This window comes from Euprymna scolopes, chromosome 37, assembly GCF_053919585.1.
Source record: "Euprymna scolopes isolate OS-2025 chromosome 37, ASM5391958v1, whole genome shotgun sequence".
NCBI classification, from domain to species: Eukaryota; Metazoa; Mollusca; class Cephalopoda; order Sepiida; family Sepiolidae; genus Euprymna; species Euprymna scolopes.
In genome coordinates, this window is record NC_136518.1 from 934,591 (window position 1) to 950,308 (window position 15,718).

The 15,718-nt window shown below is 33.1% G+C and overlaps 1 protein-coding gene across 1 annotated transcript in view; it reads right to left on the minus strand.

Annotated features, from left to right (window-relative positions):
- The window catches only part of LOC145261028 (uncharacterized), a 77,881-nt gene that overhangs the window by 44,399 nt on the left and 17,764 nt on the right, over positions 1-15,718 (minus strand). The gene's annotated exons all lie outside the window — the stretch shown is intronic.

A 15,718-nucleotide genomic window follows, 5' to 3' on the forward strand; every position in this document is an offset into this window, starting at 1 on the left:
GAAAAAATAATTAATTTATTTATCTAAATAAACTCCCGGGCTACGAATACGCATAATCATGTTGACATACCAGTTCTTGAGCCTGGTCAGTACCAGATGGGTGACCATTTGGGAATTCCAGGTTCTGTACGTAGGAGGACGTCGACACCTCCCTGCAAGAGTTGCAAAAACCTAACGCCGTCATCTCCCCTAACGGGTATATACAAGCGACTGGGGACCGCTTGTTAATTTAATACTCCTATAGAACTTCCTCCCTTGGAGGAAGCCGGTTAACCCCGCATAGAGATACCGTTTCGTTCGCCGGATATAAACAGCCAGTTGATAGTTAAAATATTCGTTGGTCTTTTTATTTCTCCAGTCAATTGTAATTTTCTCGTTTTTCATATTATAATCTTTTGTTTTAAGAGGGGGAAAAATGGTTACATAATTGACAGATAATAAATAATGATTTACTTAAGAATAAAATATGCAACAAGGATCATTTTTAAAAGTCAAATTCGATCACACAGTTCTGACAACGTAATTTGATAATTACAAAAAAAAAAAGTGCCCTAGATCCGCCATCGATCTGCACAAAAGGTAGGAATGTGTGTGCAGCAGATGTTCGAAAGAAGGGGCGAAACGTTGCGAAAATAAGATGAGAACGTAAGTCCGAATACATATTTTCGATATCAGAAGTCATGAAGACGTATGTCAAAATCACAGATAACACAAATCGCAAACGCCCGATCGAATGATACGTTTTAAATATGACATTTTAATTCATGCAGATTACATATTTATTATTACAGAGACAATGTTCTATCGATTATTATATTGAAACTGATATATAGTAGTGAGATTAAAACTAAAAAAAAAAAAATTATATGACTTGGGTGCTATTAGTGTCCGTCTGTGGAACATAATATCGCGGGACTGCTTCCCAGCTGCCTATAACACTGTCGTTTTCAAATCTAATAAAATAATTTGCGCATGCGTAAAGCTAATAGAAATATGTCGACAAGTAAAAAAAAAACATTTTGCGTTTCAACTTGCCGACATATTTCCGTACACGTTATTCATCCATCCAAACAAAGATTTTACTCGCTATAAATTATCCTTGGCGTATGAATACTGTTTTCTGTTATTTTCAATGTTATATGACCAGTAGTTTAAGCGTTTATCGGTTAAATATTTTCACAAACGCACACACATACATACATACATACATCTACTGTTTTATTTATACGGAATCAAGTTATATAGTTCACAATTATTTGAAAAAAAGCATAGTAAAGAGAAACATTTCAGTAATTTTGCATTCAACTATTTTATAAATAAAAATTAAATCAATATTGCTTTAACAACAATAATTTTTTATAAGTTTTTGGTGTAACAATTATACAATTATTAAATGTAGCATTCAGGTTATTAAATACTAACAGGAAGACGAATGTTTCACATGTCTATATTTTTATTGTCATCGAAATCCGTGAAATTGCTAATTTTTTTAATCAAATCGATTAAATGCCTGATCTAGTTGGGGACCCATCGTGGTACACCGGAAGGAAGCTTCACATGCCTCCCTGCATTGTAGTCTACATTGCACTGTAGAGAACCTACTGTTGATTATATAAAATTATTTTTTATATATAATAGTTCAAATTAAAGTTTAGGTGCTAATGCACTTACTGATCCGCGCTATTTTTTAAATCGTATTTCCAAGTTTAATGAAAGTTTTATGATGGTTTTTTATTCAATTGTAAGCTTAAAGTACAGAATAGATACAAAACATCCTCCCCTCCCAATGTTAAGAATGGCTTTTTAAATTATAACGCTGTTATTTCAGCACGGATCAATAAGTGCATGAGTACCAAAGATTAAAATGCAAAAATCAAGTATCATGCTTCAATTGTGCTCTTAACAAAAACGTTTCGAATGTGCCCCTGTCATATCAAAATCCTACTGTTGATTCTATATGCCTGGCCTTACTACTTGTGCGGTGATAATGGCTTGAATTTAAGTTTAAAATGAAAAAGTCAAGTATCATGGTGCAATGTGCTTTAAATAGAAACATTCATTTCGAACGCGTCCCTGTGATATTAAATCACTTACTCTTTATTTTATATGCCGGGACTGTCTGCTTGTGCGGTAATAAAACTTTTTAAATGCACTTGTGATGTTAGTTTGTGTAAAGCGTTAACTTTTGTTAAAATCGCCTGTTCCTTCTTTTATCGGATTAACTTGATTATTGATTACCGATACTTATCGAAGACATTCCGATACAAAAAAAAACTATCTGAGAACATTGCCAAAGACATAAAGTACTTTGTGTGAAATTTCATAAAAATCGGCCATCAGTTTTCGAGTTCATAAGGAACGAACTCACACACACACACACTCATTCACACACACACACTCACACTCACACTCATTCACACACACACACTCACACTCATTCGCACGCACACACACTCACACTCATTCACACGCACACACTCACACTCACACACTTACGCACACATACAACGTTCCTTTTATATAGTAGTAGAGTAGAGTAAGGTAGATAGATAGATAGATAGATAGATAGATAGATAGATAGATAGATAGATAGATAGATAGATAATTTTGTTTCGGGATCTTTTGCATAAAGATTGAAAATTCGTATTATTTGGATTATACAGATAACTGCTTTCACCTTGGATATTATTATCACAACAAAAACCAAGCTTCTATCTTTACATTATCAACGCTCTGATCCCCACCTGGCATCAATTGAAATGAATGGCTCTCGTCTTGAGGAGGCTTCATGTTTTAACAAGCTTCTGGGTTTGACCTTTACTCTTGATCTAAAATGGAGCTCATACATTAAATTCGTTGCCAAGGTCGTTGGACAAATGGTGGGATTCTTCTATCGATCCAGTAGATATCTCACTGCTGATGCAATTCTTTTACCTATATAAGAACCAAGTCCATCCAAAGATGGAGTACTATTGCCACATTTGAGCAGGAGCTGCTAGAAAGGACTTATCCTGCATTGAGTTCAAAATACACTTCGTAACCTAGTAGGGAATGCCCTTTTTCTCTTCCCTGCAACCTCTTTCTCACAGAAGAGATGTTGCGAGTCTGGCTCTGCTTTATCGTTATTTTCATGGCAAGTGCTCGTCTGAGCTTCAATCTATGGTCTCCCTCTTGCCAAACTTTCACGATAAACACTCGTCTAGTTGAAAACACTATCAATAATCCCCCATTCTTTATCTGTGCCTAAACCTAAACGTAGATTCCATGAACAAAGTTTCTTTTTTAGAACTACACACCTGTATAACTCTTCTTCCGTTTTCCTGCTTTCCACCTGACTACAATATGGCTGTCTTCAAGTCCAACGTAAACAAGTTCTTGGTGAGCCGTTCCACTTGTTAATGAATTTACTGAATATCCATTAGTAACGATTACTATATTGTCAAATTGACTACTGTACACTCTTTAACCCTTGTCCCCGAGTGGTCTTTGGGACTTGATAAGTGGTGACTCCTATGTGAAAAAAACAGGCCAAATTAAATGAAAGTTTTTAAAAAATCCCAGGCAACGCCGGATATAAATAGCTAATGTATTAAAAATTTTCATAAATCAATAATTATATTCTATTATTTTTTCAATCAATTGCCATTATCTGTTTTTTTTTTTATTTCATCTTTTGTTGAACAACAAAAAACAAATTTTTAAATGAGAGATATGTAACGCGTATCTAGAATAAAATATGCAAAAATTAAGTTTTTTAAGCCAAATTTGACCAAACAAGTTTTTTTAAGCCAAATTTGACCAAACAAGTTTTTTTAAGCCAAATTTGACCAAACAAGTTTTTTTAAGCCAAATTTGACCAAACAAGTTTTTTTAAGCCAAATTTGACCAAACAAGTTTTTTTAAGTCAAATTTGACCAAACAAGTTTTTTTAAGCCAAATTTGACCAAACAAGTTTTTTAAGTCAAATTTGACCAAACAAGTTTTTTTAAGTCAAATTTGACCAAACAAGTTTTTTAAGTCAAATTTGACCAAACAAGTTTTTTAAGCCAAATTTGACCAAACAAGTTTTTTAAGTCAAATTTGACCAAACAAGTTTTTTTAAAGTCAAATTTGACCAAACAAGTTTTTTAAGTCCAATTTGACCAAACAAGTTTTTTTTAAAGTCAAATTTGACCAAACAAGTTTTTTAAGCCAAATTTGACCAAACAAGTTTTTTTAAGCCAAATTTGACCAAACAAGTTTTTTAAGCCAAATTTGACCAAACAAGTTTTTTAAGTCAAATTTGACCAAACAAGTTTTTTAAGTCAAATTTGACCAAACAAGTTTTTTTAAAGTCAAATTTGACCAAACAAGTTTTTTAAGTCAAATTTGACCAAACAAGTCTTTTTAAGTCAAATTTGACCAAACAAGTCTTTTTAAGTCAAATTTGACCAACAACTAGTCAAAAATTTTCAAATGTCTCAATTCGCCCTCGCCTTTTGTACAAGTTCAAGAGTGTGTGTCGTCCTGACCTTCATAAAAAGCAAACTCATACCTGTTCACTGTTTAAGCAACGTCATGCTTGTAATATAAGTAAAATACGTCGCACATTCAGGCTGTCAATAATAAATTATAGCTTTTAAAAACATAATGAAAAGTTAAAAGTGGATTTTATAGAAAGAAAACAAAGGAACGGGATCCAATTTGTACAGAAATTGAACTTTGTTAAAATTGTTGTGACATGGCTCGTATCATATGACAACTGGAGGCATAAAAAAAAGTGCGCAGGAGAGTGCGTATTCGATTAACATAGACATGTAACTAACACCTACTGTTCTAAATATGTCTTCTTGTTTCACTACTTATCTACCTTACCTCTGTTTTACGTTCTCTTTTTATGCGATATAACAGGTTGGCGACGAAGATTTTAATTTATTACGAATTAATACAGATTGACGACGAAGATTTGAATTTATTACGAATTAATACAGATTGACGACGAAGATTTGAATTTATTACGAATTTATACAGATTGGCGACTAGGATTCAAATTTATCATGAATTTATACAGATTGTCGACAAAGATTCAAATTTATTACGAACCTATACAGAGTGGCGACAGTGGCGAATTTATTACGAATTTATACAAATAGGCGACGAAGATTCGAATTTATTACGAACTTATACAGATTGGACCGAAGATTCGAATTTATTATGAATTTATACAGAATGGCGACAAAGATTAGAATTTATTTTGAATTTATACAGAATGGCGACAAAGATTAGAATTTATTACGAACTTATACAGATTGGAGCGAAGATTCGAATTTATTATGAATTTATACAGAATGGCGACAAAGATTAGAATTTATTTTGAATTTATACAGAATGGCGACAAAGATTAGAATTTATTACGAACTTATACAGATTGGAGCGAAGATTCGAATTTATTATGAATTTATACAGAATGGCGACAAAGATTAGAATTTATTACGAACCTATACAGAGTGGCGACAGTGGCGAATTTATTACGAATTTATACAAATAGGCGACGAAGATTCGAATTTATTACGAACTTATACAGATTGGAGCGAAGATTCGAATTTATTATGAATTTATACAGAATGGCGACAAAGATTAGAATTTATTACGAACTTATACAGATTGGTGCCAAAGATTCGAATTTATTATGAATTTATACAGATTGGCGACGAGAATTTGAATTTTTAAAGAACTTATACAGATTGGCGACTAGGATTCGAATTTATTACGAACTTATACAGATTGGCGACGAAGATTCGAATTTATTACGATTTTATACAGATTGGCGACAAGGATTCGAATTTATTACGAACTTATACAGATTGGCGACGAAGATTCGAATTTATTACGAATTTATACAGATTGGCGACAAGGATTCGAATTTATTACGAATCTATAGAGATTGGCGACAAAGATTCGAATTTATTACGAACTTATACAGATTGGTGACGAAGATTCGAACTTATTACGAACTTATACAGATTGGCGATGAGTATTCGAATTTATTACGAACTTATAAAAATTGGCGACGAAGATTCGAATTTATTATGACACAATAGTGGCAACAGATGGAGCCCCCTGATATTATTGTACTTCTTTTGTTAAAACTGTAAAAGTATTTATCTAAGCAAACAGGGACGCCCGGCGTAGCTCTGTCGGAAAATACGCTTAAATATTTTTTAATTCATGCAGATTTCGCATATATCTGTGCCTAAGCCCAAATGTAGATTCCATGAACAAAGCTTCTTTCATAGAATCGCCTGCATGTGGAACTCTCTTCTGTTTGCCTGCTTTCCAGCTGACTACAATTTGGTCGTCTTCAAGTTCAACGTAAACAAATTATTGATGGACCGTCCCCTTAAGTAATCGAATTTACCAAATTTTCACTACTAACAATTACTAAGATATTGTCCCTTTCACCTCTGTACACTTATTTACCCTTACCCTCGAGTGGCCTCCGGGCCTTGATAAGTGGTGACTCTTATGTAAAAAAAAAAAAAACAGAAGGATTCGAATTTATTACAAACTAACAGCAAATTCAAGGATTCAAACGTGAAAAAAAAACAATGGCGGACTTCAGAATCGGTTTGATTGAATTTCTAAAACAACAAGAAAAATTCTACCAAGACGAAGCGGAAAAGTTGGAGAAACAACGTCTTCAAGGTTTAAGCCTTAAAAAATATCGAATGACGGGAAAAAGATTTGAGAAACACACACACACGCACACACACACACACACACACATGCATATATATATATATATATATATATATATATATATATATATATATATATATATATATATATATATATATATTATTTGAGGTAAACGTCTACATATGGTCGCTACAAACAGCCATCTGTTTCAGTCAATGAGACTTTCTTAGGCGACTCCGAACCCATCGACACCACAAAGAAAAATGTGAAAAAAGGAAAATTTTGAAAAAAAGGGTAAAAGGGAGCTCTTCAAAAAAGAAAACTATAAAAAGTTGCGAGCTCCCTAAAGAAGAAGATAAAAATGGAGAAACCGCATTTCAACTTTTTAGAAAATTATTCAAAAATAGTTTAACAGTTGGGTATAAATATGAAACGATTAAAGTGGGCCATAATTTTACTGGAACTGTGGATTGTATAGGAGGGTCGGTATGGGGGGGGTCTGTTTATAAACTGATTTTCACATGTCAGGAAAAGAAGTTTGCAAATGTGTTCGTTGACATAATGAGTCGCGTGTCGGTTAGTTAGGTAGGGGTAGGGTAACAGAGAAGAAAAACAGAATTGTACTATGACGGAGGATGGAACATTAATAGACTAATGCAGACATATTCATACCGAGAGATACATCTATATACATACATACGCACAAAATATACACATACATATATACGTGCACACATAACCGCACACACATATATATATACATATAAGAATATACACACACACACACACACACGAATACACATATATGTATATATATTTTGCTCTTGTTATTGAGCACTTTGTAACAACCTCGTTGTTTTCATTAATTAGTCCCAACTTTTGAACATCTGAAATTTTATATATATATATATATATATATATATATAATATAAAGCTGAATTTCTCTCTCTCTCTCTCTCTCTCTCTCTCTCTCTCTCTCTCTCTCTCTCTCTCTCTCCCTCCCTCTGTGTGTGTGTGTGTGTGAGTGTGTGTGTGTGTGGACACGAATAGGCTCCTATATGGTTGACTATTAAAAAAACTGATTATATATAATGATAAAAGATGTATCGAGACACAGGAATGGGTATGTTTGATCTGGCAGAATGGTAGTTTATTAAAATTGTGGGGTCTGCGTTCGCGCCTGGTCCACAAAGTATGGAAATAAAAAATTTAAAAATTAAAAAAAAAACCTTTACAAGTGTTTTTGATATAGATGTACATAATAATATTTTGATAAGTATGTTTTAACTTAAATAGGGATGGTATAATAAAATTGTGGGGTCTGCGTTCGCGCCTGGCCTTCATAGAATGGAAATAGGCACAAACTTTAATAAAGACTTTTCATATCTATCTGCGTTAGTATACTTAGATAATTATGTTTCAGTTTGAACAAATATGGTATAATAAAATTATGGGGTGTTCGTTCGCGCCTGACCTCCATAGAATGGAAATATGTCACAAAGTTTAACAAGGTTTTTTAATATAGATCCACAGAATATTGTGATAAGTGCTTCAGTGTGAACAGGTATGGTATAATAAATTATGGGATTTATCTATTTTATTTTTACTTTCATCATATTTTGCTTTGGTTTTGATACCCCGAAATTCAACCCAAATTTACAACCCTTCCTTTTCACCTTTTTTACTTATCTAGTGTTTTCTTTTCATATTAAATATGTTTTTAACTCATTTCAAAGTATTTTTTAACATGTTTTATTAACCGTTTGCTCGTATTATAAGCTCTATCTCCTATTTGGTTCTATTGAGCTTTAACATCTGGCTGAGATAACTTTATAAATATTAATTCTTTAATATTTATTATATGTTTTAATTTTACCATCTTGGATCATTTTGGTAAATTTAATTGTAATTTTTATTTAACATATATATATATATATATATATATATATATATATATATATATATATATATATATATATATATATATATATTATTGTTAAGTCGATTAATCGGAATCGAGATCGGGAATCGAAAAAATCGGAACTTTTAAGGTATGGGAATTTGTATCATAATCAGTGAAAATTAGGCTTCCTTTCCGATGCCAAAAACGATTCTTGTAATTGCTTATTATTTGGTTTATTTTTGTTGAAAACTTCATTTTCTATTGCTACTACTAAAGATAAAGTGTTAAATATGTATTGGTTTTTAGCTTTAAACAAGTGAAATATATAAATTGGGAAAAATTTTAGAATTGTCCTATCACTAATATATATATATATATATATATATATATATATATATATATATATATATTTATATATATATATATATATATATATATATATATTTATATATATATATATGACTACTTAATTATATCACATAAATTGATATATGAAAATATTATTTTATGTGTAAATTTTCAGTATTTACTTCAACAGTGCTCAATGCATAGGTAGAGCTAGTTAGTAAGTTATAAAAATATACATGGCAATTAAGCTACACCTAGCTTGAAAACAGGTCAGCTTACTTTGATATCTACTCCCCCCATGTAAAGCACACACAAACGAAGAGGTGAACCTAAGGTCAACTGTACCTTTGTTCTGAAAGTGCCCGCTCATTGGCTAATTAGAATGGGCACGGTAGAAACTAGGATGCTGATTGGCTAACTAAAAATTCAATAGCATGTCCGTATATAAAGTAACGAGGTAACCAACGTGGAATATTCTGTCTAGCTTAATTGGCATATATATTTTTATAATTTACTGTATGTATATATATATATATATATATATATATATATATATATATATATATATATATATATAAGGGGGTAGTCACCAACAATGTGTATTTTTTAACATTATTTTATTATTCCGTGTCTTGGTTTTTCATTGAGAATTGTTTGGATCATTGTAATAATGTTTTTAAATCATTGAAATCGTTTTTACGCGTTTCAGACGGTCTGTGAAGCGTCCTCGTCAGAAATTATGTTCAAATGTGTTGGAGATGTAAAAATGGCATTTTCGTAGTTCATTTGAAGTGTTTCCAAGGGGTGGAGGCGTGAAAGTGTCTATTATTCATTGGCATGTTCAATTTTTATTACTCTTTTATTGGGCTTGTCGAGTCACCTCGGCTGTAGTCACTCTCGTGTTGTGTTTCTCTCTCTCTCACTCTCTCTTTCTGCTTGTGTTTTTCCGCTTTTCCTTTAGGGTAGGGTGCGTGTGTCTGTGTGTGTGTGTGTTTTCTTTTATTGGTTTGAGAACGTGTGTACTGTTTTATAGTATTATGAGATTATTTGCTTCCCTAGGAAGGTGACTGTGATACAAGATCGTTACTAATGTGTATGTGTGAGGAGGGGGGGACCAGCTCTTCTGAAATAAGGGTAGGGGTGCTTTCATTCTATTTTGATATTTATTTTTTGGATTCTTGTATTTTAGTATTGTGATTTTTCGTTTCAGTCTTTTCGGGTATTCTTTATATTATGTTTGTTTAGATAGAGGGGTGTATTTAAAAATATGTATAGGGGATTTTTTAATGTTTCTATTTATTTGTCTCCCCATGTGGGTATGGCCAGACCCAGGATCGGTTCCTCGTGTGGGGAAGATTTTGTCCCCCAGAGGGGGGGCAATTGGAGGGGGTATAGGTATGGGAGGGGGATGATAGAAGGGATGATAATTGTCTCAGTCATGAGGCGGTTCTCTTCCACTGACTGAGGAGGGAGCGAGGTGTTGGAACAGATATTATACTATGGTTCTAGGTGTTTCCTAGTGTTGTTGGTTTCGAGATTAAGTAGGGTTGGTATTGTTCAGTGTGTTGTATTAGAGATAGGGGTGTTATGTCTGTGGTGTGTGGTTGTATGCGCGCGCGTGTGTGTTTTTTAATGTGTCGGTTGTGATTTATGTGTGGGTGTGTATATGTATATGTATATGTATATGGATGTGCATGCGAGTGTGCCTTACATTTCATGTTTTTGTGTTGATATTAAGCTCTGTTCAGTTCAGGAGTGGATTTGGTGATGAATTTTTTTTTCTGCGTAAGTAAATAAAAATAATTGTCTGTTTGGAAGATTGGCATTATTTTGAAGCTGTTTCCACTACATGTGTGTACGTGTTTTGAAGCATAGAGGTGTCTGCTATCTGCAATTTTGATGTTGCTCTTATGTAAGGCCACACTATTGCTGAAATTTTTGGTGGCGCCTATGTAGGATTTGTTGCATGCTGTGCATCTTAGTGCATATACTACATTTCTGCAGGTGCAATTTAGATCCTTTTTTATTTTGAATGTTTGTGCTGGGTTTTTGAATGTGTATGTGTTACCTTCTATTATTATGTCACATACTCCACATCGCGGTTTGTTGCATTTTGTAACCCCTTTTGTAGTGTGTGGGACGAGTTTTGAGGAAGTTAGGATGTGTTTTAAGTTTTTGGGTTTGCGTTTGCTTTCTATTATTTTTGTTGTTTTAAGTATGTTGTTTAGTTTGTCGTTCTGATTGAGGAGGATAAGGTTTTTTTGTTATCTGTGTGAATAGTTCTGGGTTGTTTGTGTTATGTGTAGAGACGTATGCTAAAATTTGTTCTTTGTTGTGTTCTTTTGGGGTTCTTAGTTGGTTTATTGGAATTTTTCAGCCAGTTCAATACCTTTCTGTATTAGTGGTAGTGGGTATCCTATTACTATGGTGCAGACTCTACGTGCTAGGGAGTAGGGTATTGAAAACACTTCAAATGAACTACGAAAATGCCATTTTTACATCTCCAACACATTTTAAACTAATTTCTGACGAGGATGCTTCACAGAACGTCTGAAACGCGTAAAAACGATTTCAATGATTTAAAAACATTATTACAATGATCCAAACAATTCTCAATGAAAAACCAAGACACGGAATAATAAAATGTTAAAAAATACACATTGTTGGTGACTACCCCCTTATTTAAATATACATCTTTCTTTCGTTGGAATTTCTTAACCCATTTTATATATATATATATATATATATATATATATATATATATATATATATATGAGAAAAATATGCTTATTCAATAGCATTTCACCTTTTATATATAACAACTTAATAAATAAATAATGATAATGTCGTTCATCAAATTTCGACTGTGTTTGTTTACAATATCACGTCAGCTGATATTTAGGCTTGACGATGAATGCTCTGGAAAAGTCACATCTGATTAATTTTTAGTATTAAAATATGCTAACGAAGAAATGATTTGCAGCAATTTTAGATAGTACCTCTTTTTTATCGTAAACTGAACTCTAAGAAAAAATAAATAAAATGGTGAAGTACACCCGGGCTTAAACAGAGAATCATTCGATCTATAGTCGAATGCTCTCCCACTGATCTATATCTCCAGATGACAATATATCTGTTTTTTTAAAGAAGAAATTATTTACTAATATTTTAGTACTTCCCTTGGCCGATGTAATGTAAAATAATCCCCTGAAAAATTTCTTCTTTTTTATCTATTTTTAGATCGGGTTTTTTTTTTTCGATTTTCGATATTTATAGGATGAATTTCTGTACAAAACATATCTAAAACCACTGCCAGACATAAATTACATTTGTGCGAAAATTGCAAATGATAGGCACAGCCGTTTCGGAACTTATGAGGAAGGAACTCTCGCACGCACAAAATGACTTTTATATAAGAGTGTGTATGTATGTATGTATGTATGTATCTATGTATATATTTATATATATATATATGTATATATAAGCTACACCTATATATATATATATATATATATATATATATATATATATATATATATATATGCGCGTGTATGTATGTACGTATACATACATAAACCAACTATATATATTTGATATATATGCTAAGTGTTGAGACATTATGTCGAACAAAGATGGCGGCAGTAAATTAAATTGGCGAAGAATCAATGCAGGCACGATTTCGAGTGTTAAGTAATGTCTAGTAACAAAGATGGCGGCGAATAATCAATGCAGTCCCGATCTTGAGTCGTTTTGAGAGAGAGGCCGACGGCGGACTGATTGTATCCAAAATTCGACATTTTTTATAATAACTTTTGAAGCTTCTGAAGGTTGATTATTATAATTTGTGGTTATAAAAACGATCGTTGAAATCATTGGAGTCATACCCTCATTAGAAATGGAGATGGTCTCCTTGTTGCTTCGGCGGCTTGGATACCGGGGAGAAAGTACTTGTCAAGGATCCGTTCGTGACACTCAGCCCAACAGGTGCGGGGCCTGGAACCGGCCCTGTACCTGTCAGACTGTTGTACGTTGCTTGGGTATTACTCAGGATGTCCACCCTCCCAGGCCTTGCCACCCGGCTTTTGGTTGGAGCAAGTTTATTGCTTAACGCCTGATGCGCCCCGATTGGGGATGCCGACGGGGGTGCTCAGGCAATTTTTGTTGAGGTAAGAGTGCCCCTCCTTTGAGGGAGCTTGTCTAATCTCCACTTTTCAACCTTGTGTAACACTTTGCTGCAGTGCTGATTAAAGTCAAAAACATTTTAACAATAACATAATTATTTTATATATATGTTTCCTGGTTAATATAATAAAAAATGTGCTCAAGCTTGGAGACTCATTATCGTTAAGTGAAATTGAAGACACGTGTAAAGTTGCATATTTTACATTTGTTCAATAATTGTTAGTACACCAAAATGTATTAAAATCCTTTTACACGACTAGCCTTTGCCGATCTTGTTCTGACAGGCTTATAGTACAAGGTTTACAGTTTCTTCGGCTGTTGCTTTCAGACTTGTAGCACAGTAACCCTAACTCTTAGGTAGCACCAAGAGCGGTTGCTCTATCAACAGTTGTATTATATCGACATAACTGTTATACCGTGTCGCGCATGAAAGGGGACTCTGCACTTTTCTCCGCCGATTTTCTAGGGATTACGATCCCTTAGATGAAGAATGGGCAGATAGTCTACTTAGTGGCATCAAATAAACACCCACTTTGCCAATCTACTATATCTAAAAACAAAGACAACGTCAATATACATATTAGACTATGTACTTATTTGAAAAAATAGATAAAAAGTTTGGGGGTTTTAAATCTTTTGGATGTCGTACGAAACGTTGCAAAAAGAAATTAGGGTCTTTTTTTTGTTTTGTTTTTTGTTTTGTTTTTGTTGTTGTTCATTTGTAAATTGTAAAAATCCCTTGTATTCGTATAAACGAAAAATGTCTTCTGTTGGAAGCCATTTGTCAAATGTTGGTGTCTACTTGGTTGAATTGTTTGTAAAAGATTTTTCGAAAACGGAAGTTAAAATAACAATCAAATCGGAGATTTGTGACTGAGGGTACCTATTTACTATGCCTCCCCACGGGACAGAATTAGACACCAGGGTCGTTTTTTAACGTGGAGAAAAGGTACAAAAATAAAAAAATAAAAAAATTGTCTCAGCCGTGAAGGACTGATCCTCCACCGAAAGAGAACGACTGAGGGTAACAGTTATTTGACTCCTCCGCCTACGGAAAAAAAATCAAAATACTTGCAATTTGTTATTACAAATGTGTCATGGGTAAAAACGTGTAAAAAATCACTTTCTTTTTTTCTTTTTTTCTTTTTCTTTTTCTCTTTATTCTTTGTCTCTCTTTTTCCCTTTTTTTCTATTGGTTTCACATTCTTTATCTCCCGCGTTGTTTTTTTTTCTCTTTTGTTCTTCTCTCTCTTACCTTCAGTCCGTCTCCCTATTTATCCACGCTCTCTCTCTCTCTCTCTCTCTCTCTCTCTCTCTCTCTTTCTCTTTCTCTCCTTCATGCTTTCTCTCTCTTTCTCTTTCTTTCTTTCTATCTCGTTTTCTCTCTTTCTCCTTCTTTCTCTCTGTCTGTCTATCTGTTTCTCTTTCTCCTATTTTGTTTCCCTCTTTCTTCTCTCTCTTTCTTTCTATTTCTTTCATTTCTCTTTTGTTCTCTCTCGTTTTCTCTTACCTTTTCCTTCCTAATTCCCCTTTTCTTCTTTCTCCTTTTTCTCTCCCTTCTTATTCTCTCTCTTTCTCATCCTATTCGTCTCTCTTTCTCACTTTCTCTTTCTTTAGGGTATTCTCTCTCTCTCTCTCCTTTATCATTATTCTTTCTCTTTTTTCTTCTTACTCTCCTTTTCTCTTTCTTTCTCCCTTTCTTTTTCTTTCTCTCTTTTTCTTTATATCTTTTCCCTTTCTCTTCCTATTCTCTCTTTCTCTGTTTCTTTCATTTGTCATTCTTCTTTCTATTTCTTTTTTCTCTCTTTTTCTTTCCCTCTGTTTTCCTTCTCTTTCTTGTATTCTCTGTCTTTCTCTCTTTTTGGCGTTCACACAAGTTTACTGCTCTCGTACATAGTCCAACTTTCAATCATCCTTTGTTCAATTCTTATATATATATATATATATATATATATATATATATATATATATATATATATATATATATATATATATATATATATATATATATATATATATACAGGGTGATTCCAAAAAAACAGAAGACATTCAATTGTTTTTCTGGGCATTTTACAACCAACAGAGAAAAAAAGGCCAAAGACCCTAGTGTTTTGATGTGATATTTGGAATATAATAAACTAGTTATGACCAAAATTCATTTCATTTGGACAAAACACTAAGAAATGGGGCCTAATTAGATTTGGGGGTCGTTGGTTTTTTTTTAATTTTTTTTTTTTTTTGTCACCCTGTATATATATATTGGCTTAGATCGTCTGACGAGATCGGTGGGATAATTTAGTGTCCTGTCTATTGAAACAACTTGTAATGATTTAAGTAAAAATCCCCGAGGTTGAAATAATAAAACACACACACACATACATACATATATATATATATATATATATATATATATATATATATATATATATATATATATATATATATATATATATATATATTTCATTTCATTCAGACAAAACACTAAAAACGGTGCCTAATTAGATTTTGGGCCCGTTTTTTGGTCACCCTGTGTGTGTGTGTGTGTGTGTGTGTGTGTGTGTGTGTGTGTGTGTGTGTGTGTGTGTGTGTGTGTGTGTGTGTGTGTGT